This window comes from Schistocerca cancellata, chromosome 3, assembly GCF_023864275.1.
Source record: "Schistocerca cancellata isolate TAMUIC-IGC-003103 chromosome 3, iqSchCanc2.1, whole genome shotgun sequence".
In the NCBI taxonomy this organism is placed as follows: Eukaryota; Metazoa; Arthropoda; class Insecta; order Orthoptera; family Acrididae; genus Schistocerca; species Schistocerca cancellata.
The window spans coordinates 558858873-558866345 of record NC_064628.1 but is presented as its reverse complement, the minus strand read 5'-3'; the positions used below and the strand labels follow the sequence as shown (position 1 = coordinate 558866345).

The following is a 7473-nucleotide window of genomic DNA, read 5'->3' as shown; positions in this document are numbered from 1 at the left end:
TCAGCTACATCTATACTCCAGAAGCCACGACGCAGTGTGTGGCGGAGGGCTTTTCCGGTACCATCAACTGATCTCCCCTCCCCTGTTCCACTCGCGAATGGTGCATGGAAAGAACAACTGTCGGTAGTCCCCCATATGAGCTCTAATCTCGAGGATTTTCGTGTCGTTATCATTTCACGAGACGGATGTGGGAGGACGTAATATGTCGCAAGACTCTTCCTGAGATGTAGAATGTCGGAATTTCAATAGCAAACCTCTCTAAGATGCATAGCGCCTCTCTTGTCGCATCTGCCGTTAAAGTGTGTTAAGCAGTCCGTAGTGCTCTCGCAGTGAGCAAACAATGCCGTGAAGAAACGAGCCACTCTTTATTGCTTTGTTGGATCATCTCCATTTCTTCTATTACTCGACTTAGTAAGGAAACCAGATGAATAAAAAAATACTCAAGAATTTACCCTACAACTGTTTTGTAAGCTACTTCTTTCGTGGATAAGGTACATTTTCGTAAGATACTCTCAGTGAATCTCAGCTTCGAACCTGCTTTTCCACTGCTAAGGGACTGTCGTATACTCCAGATGGTTTGTTTTGAATTATTCCCTAGGGTGTCACAGATGACTGACGGTTTGTTATAACGCGTTTGCTATCTCGATGTCAGACGCAACTAGCATGACAGCGAGAGGTGTCTTAGCTGAGATTGAACCAGTAGCGTCGATTCTGCAGTAACAGCCTGCACGTTTCTGAAGGTATTTTCCACTACACTAATCCACTGCAAGATGTCCCTTGGCTTTATGAAACCTTTGAGAAACGCGTCGAATGGAATGAACAAAGGAGCATACTTTATGATGAACTTCCTGTAAACGTTCTTCAAGCCCACAAATGGTCTTGCCTCAGTATAGTAATGGACCATGGAAATTAAGGGGTAGCTTTCAGCCTCTCTTGTGGTGGCCTAACCCCTGTGTAGTAATTAGATGACCAAGAAACTGCCCAAAGACACACTTTGATGGATTGAAAGTGGACAGTGATCTTGTAGTCGAAATATCTGGTGTCGGAGTGCAAGGTAATTAGCTTTGTCAGATCTCAGATATACACTTAGCAGGTACAGGTACAGGTCAGGAATTGTCTCGTCCATAAAACAATGTAACGTTTAAGCAGCGCTGCATTGTTGAAATGTCATTCTGCTAGTGATGGGCTAAACTGCGATTTTCGGATATCAGTGATTTCTGTGAATGCTACTTTTCAGTATCTGTTATTCTTAACTGTGATTTGTCGCAGTTAAGGAACATAGGTCGTGTATCCCTCCGCCACTGCTATTTCTGCGATTTCTGCTACTTCCGCGATTTCTGTGACTTCTGCTACTTCTGCGATTTCTGCTACTTCTGCGATTTCTGCGACTTCTGCTACTTCTGCGATTTCTGTGACTTCTGCTACTTCTGCGATTTCTGTGATTCCTGCGATTTCTGCGACTTACCACCGTATGAAAAAGTTACATCTGTCGACACAGAAAATTGCATCTCAACAAAACTGTCATTGGCAAGTATGTTTTACCTTTTTTCTTCCGTTGGCTTTAATTTTGTATTAAAGAAACAGCTGTGAAAATATTAATAGTGTAATTAAAATGTAAGTAGCCGTACAGTACCGTAATAGTTCGTATTTAGAAAATGAATTCTAACCTATTGTTATGTTCACAGGTACCTGAACTACATTTCAGTCACTCAGTAAAGTGATAACTCAAAATATAATTGTCAACAGATCTGAAGAAATTGCCACTGCGTCTTTAGACCGTTTTCGTCAGACGAGAGGTTAGTTTCTAAGCGTTTCGATGGACTTAATTACTTCAGTGAGATCGTTCTTGCAAATGTGATATTCATTATAGCAAATATTAGCAATCTACTCTGTCAGTTATATTGCTAGTAATTAATGACAGCAAAAATTGTTTAATAATCCTTGTGTTTTTGCAGACACAGTTCTGACTCTGATTACTGGTTGCTGTACGTATCTATCCACATCAAGGCTGTTTTTGAGAGAGACTCGTGAAGATTCAAGACAGCTGTTAGAGCATTTGCAGTTTAAAAGTGAAATAATTGTGAAATAAGTGTGTGAATGATTAAACTGTGTTTTATTGAAGTTGTTGTGCGATTTTAAAGGAATAATAAATGTCAAATACAGTGAGTGAATAATAAAAATCTCATTTACCACATGTTTAAGCCGTCCTATACCCATAATTTTCCGCCACTTACTTATTGGTAAACACTTGTTGGAGAGTGACATGCCGCCCCCCCCCCCCTTTTCTCCACAATCTTGGTGTGACACTGACCTGTAACTTATCCCGAAGTCTACAATATGCATTTTGAGGCTGTTGATATAAAAGTGGGAAGTACAGATCCTCCAGTTAAATCAGGAATAGCTTAAGTGCATTACTTGAAAGTAACACAGGAAAAGCTTACTTATGTAGGTGGTAGTAGTGTCGGCAAAAAGTTCTTGTGTGTGAAGTTGCCATGTAGAACACCAGGTGTAAAACTTTTCTCCCGAGTCTTGAACTGTGTGGGAACAAAAGTGAGGCATTCATATGACTGTTTTCATTTCTCTACACTTATACAGATGTCTGAGTTCTGCTGTGTTAACATTGCAAAGTCCTGTAGGCATGTGGAGTATTAACCAAAACTGTCATATTGGAAGCAGAATCAAACACATTTGTTACGTTACTTGATATTTTCAGGAGAAAAAGGCAATGTCGCTTCTTATTAATATAATACATTCAGAGTCACAGCAGTATTTGACCAACCATAACTGATGCTGAATGTGCATGTCGTCATATAATATGAAGGGCTTATTTCAATAGTGTTACAAGTCCATTACCTCCATATGCTTGAATATTTCTGGTATCTCAAATGCAGATTTGTCAGCGCTCATTTAACTTTACGACTCTGTATCTCAAAATGAACAAAAATGGACTTGTACCACTATTGAAATAAGCCCTTCATATGCACACACAGCACATCGATCTCGTGAGGCACAAGGCTCTCATAACGAAGTACGTACGTCGGTCAACAGATGACACTAGGAAAAGAATGTTAACTGCGCTTTTTAGTTGCTACTTGCGACTCTTAGTTGCGATTTGTCACGGAAATCGCAGTTTGACTCGGTAGCGAATAGCGTAGTATGAACTTTGCTCAACAGATGGCAGTGCTAACTGCGCTTTTTAGTTGCTACTTGCGACTCTTAGTTGCGACTTGTCACGGAAATCGCAGTTGGACTCCATAGCGTACCGCAGAGATGGACGTAGTACGAACTTTGGCCAACAGATGCCACTGTTAACCGCGCTTTTTAGTTGCTACTTGCGACTCTTAGTTGCGACTTGTCACTGAAATCGCAGAAAGCAGTGCTAAATTCGACCAATAGATGGCTCACGTCTTTGAATATGAAATACTACTTGCGACTGCTAACTGTGACTGAAATCGCAGTTAGATTCTGTGAAGTTGCTACTGTGATATCTGTGACTTCTCAGTCACTGTGATTTCTAACTGATACGCGATTTCCTGCCCACCACTACATTCTGCTCAAGTCGATCAGCCCTATCTCAGTGCAGACTATATAATTATAGTGTTTGCTGTATTGCTTGGAGGAACAGGAATGTTGAATAAGATCCATCGTAAATGAAACTTGCTTGCTGCAGATATTGTTGGCAAAGCCTTTGATATGCGAGCAGGATAGCGGTCGGGTACTGTTCGCTCATTAAGATGTATACAGTCGCCACAAGGATTGCAGTCGCCTTTCCTTTTTTGACATGGCGAGCAATGGAGATAGCCGGCCTCTACCCGAACAGCGATTGATGCCTTTTCTAAACAGAACAGAAAGTTGCTGCTTGGCGACTTGTTCCTTCAGCCGTGTCTATGCGTAAATCGATGACCTTGGCGTTGTGACGATGTGGTGCGCAAAAGAACGTTTTATTGCTGTTGAAGTAGGCGAGTTATGAGTGATCTCTTGGAAATGATGGAGCAGGCGAGAGCACGGAGATTTACCAGCGATCATTGGAATCTACATCCACACAGTTACTCTACAAATCACATTTGTGTGTCTGGCAGAGGGTTCATCGAACCACCTTCACAATTCTCTATTATTCCAATCTCGTATAGCGCGTGGAAAGAATGAACACCTATATTTTTCCGTACGAGCTCTGATTTCCCTTATTTTATCATGGTGATCGTTTATCCCTATGTAGGTCGGCGTTAGCAAAATATTTTCGCATTCGGAGGAGAAAGTTGGTAATTGCAATTTCGTGAGAAAAGCGCCTTTGTTTTAATGATGTCCATCTCAAATCCTGTGTCATTTCAGTGAACTCTCTCTCCTATTTCGCGGTATTACACAACGTGCTGCCCTTCTTTGAACTTATCGAGCACTCCGTCAATCCTATCTTGTAAGGATCCCACACCGCGCAGCAGTATTCTAAAAGAGGACCGGCAAGCATACTGTAGGCAGTCTCCTTAGTAGAACTGTTACATTTTCTAAGTGTCCTGCCAATAAAGCGCAGGTTTTGGTTAACGTTCCCCACAACATTTTCTATGTGTACCTTCCAATTTAAAATTTAAGTTGTTCGTAATTGTAATTCCTAGACATTTAGGTGAATTTACGGCCTTTAGATTTGACTGATTTATCGTGTAACCGAAGTTCAACGGATTCCTTTTAGCACTCATGTGAATGATCTCACATTTTTCGTTATTTAGGGTCAATTCCCTATTTTCCCACCATACAGATATCTTTTCTAAATCGTTTTGCATTTTATTTTGATCTTCTGTTAACTTTAAGAGTCGATAAACGACAGCGTTATCTGCAAACAATCTAAGACGACTGCTCAGATTGTCTCCCAAATCGTTCATATACATAAGGAACAGCGAAGGGCCCATAACACAAACTTGGAGAACGCCAGAAATCACTTCTGTTTTACTCGATACTTTCCGTCAATTACTACCAACTGTGACATCTCTGACAGGAAATCACAAAACCAAAAAATAAATAAATAAATAAATATATCTGAGACGATATTCCATAAGCACGCAATTTCACTACAAGTCGCTTGTGTGGTACAGTGTCAAAAGCCTTCCGGAAATCCAGAAATACGGAATCAATTTGAAATTCCTTTTCAATAGCACTCAACACTTCATGCGATCAAAGAGCTAGTTGTGTTTCAGAAGAAAAATGTTTTCTAAATCCGCATTGACTGTGTGTCAATAGACCATTTTCTTCGAGGTAATTCATAATGGTCGAACACAATGTATGTTCAAATGCGAGGATTCTCGACATGACTCCATCCTGGGTAACCGTATCAGAGTTTTTAGTGTGGCATAGTTTTTGACGAAACTGCTGTTTTTTGTCACCTGTACAAAATGTGGTACATATTTCTATATGTAACACATTTAATGAGTTTTTTCCCATTATGAAATGACAAAAAATTATGAAACGTTTGTTCTTTACGTTTTATGTTGAACGAATGGTGACCGAAGCACCACAGCTTCATATGCTTTGTTGAGAGAAGATCATCGGTGCGCCGGACACATTTTGCCGTTTGCTAAAAAAAGAGACACGAAAAAGCTGTTTGGCTTTAATGTTCTTAATAAGCAGTTTTATCTCGAATCTCGTTCTAGAGGGATGGCTACATATGATTTATTGGTAAATCTTTTAACATTGATCATGACAGCACTGAATTTTGTTTTGTAAATTTATACAATATAAAGTGTGAAAATAAACAGGTATTTTATTGACCAAGTGTACAAATTAACTACGCTATCTGAAGAATTCACTTCGACATATTTTGCTTGTTGTATTGGAAGCTTTAAACTACGGATGGACAGCAAAAACTATTTTTTACCGTTACGGGATACGAAATATTGAAACATAATCTATTGCTCACCTTTTAATATGGAAAAATCTGCCGTGCAACAGACTTGCAAGATTTCAAATATCAAAAAGTTTACTTAAAAGAAAGCAAGAAAATATATGCAATATGCAAGCACCGAATATATCAAAGATTACGAAAAACACTTTAATGAAAGTCTAAATTGAACAGTATGTCAAGCATGGCTTAAGCGTCGAGTAGCAAAGTTCTTCTCTGGTTGTTTATATACCAACGAAAAAAACAACTAACCCAAAACAAATAACATACATCGCCGAGGAAATTAGCATAATATCTGGACGTTGGTAACAAATAATTCCGTCAGAGAAAGTACATATAATGTGTCTATATATTTAGAGATAGAGTTCCCGGTGCGCAAACACGCAGTCACATAACAACACGGCGGACTACTGCAGATTCAATAAGCTCTGGGGGCGAAAATCTACTAGAAGTCTACTTCTACACTTATATCCATACTCCGCAGCCCACCTTGCAGCGTGTGACGGAGTATACTTCGCGTACCACTGTCACCTCCCCCCTTCCCTGTTCCAGCCGTGAATGGTTCTGAGGAAGAACGATCGCCGGTAAGCCTCTGTGTGGACTCGTATCTCTCTGATTTTATCGTCATGGTCTTTTCGTGAGGTATATATATAGGCGGATGCAACATATTTGTTGACTCTTCTAGGAACGAACACTGTCGGAACTTCAGCAATAAACCACACCGTGATGCAGAATGCCTCTCTTGCAGCGTCTGCCACTGGGTTTTATTTGATCATCTTCGTGATTTCTTGATTTCTAAATGAACTAGAAACGAAACGCATATTACGCCTCGTCGGATCTTCTCTATTTCCCCTGTATATTCTACCTGGTATTCTGTACTGTATTGGTAGAGTGAGCGTCTTGTAAAATGTACAGTCTCTAAAATGATAGGAAGTCCAGTGACCAGGAAGAGCACGTCAGAGAACGTGAACGACAGTACAGATTTGCTCTGCAAATAAATATCATCTGGTGACGTGTGGGACTGGCTTAATAATCGGCCCACTTGCCGAGGACAGCTAGCTGTCGCCAATCATGCTCTATGGCGGAACGAAAGAAATGCTAAGTCGATACGTTACATCCTGCATATAGCAGACAATGCAGTTGCGAACATTACGGGAATGTTTTTTCTACTCATCTGCATTAACTTATATTTTTCTACATTTAGAGTTTAGTGCCATTCATCACTCCAACCAGAAATTTTGTCTAATTCATTCTTGTATCCTTCTACAAGCTTCGACACCTTCCCGTATCAAAGCGTCGTCAGCAAACGGCCACAGATTGCTGCTCTCGCTGTCTGGAAGATCATTTGTGTATATAGAGGATAACAGTGGCCCTATCATATTTTCCTGAGCACTCCTTATCTCTGATGAACACTAGCCGTCGAGAACAATGTAATGGATTCTATTACTTGAAAAGTCTCTGAGCCACTTACGTATCTGAGAACCTACACCGTATGCTCGCATCTTCGCGAAAGATCTGTAACGGGGCACCGCGACCGTATCAAACGCTTTCTGAAAATCTAGAAATATGGAATCTCCCTGTTACTCTTC

General features: G+C 40.4%; 1 long non-coding RNA gene across 1 annotated transcript; it reads left to right on the top strand.

Annotated features, from left to right (window-relative positions):
• Nucleotides 1-1344: 1344 nt before the first annotated feature.
• On the top strand, nt 1345-2092 carry LOC126176851 (uncharacterized). Its single transcript, XR_007535678.1, has 3 exons — nt 1345-1531; nt 1686-1796; nt 1956-2092. It is a non-coding gene; the product is annotated as an uncharacterized LOC126176851 (long non-coding RNA).
• Nucleotides 2093-7473: the final 5381 nt, after the last annotated feature.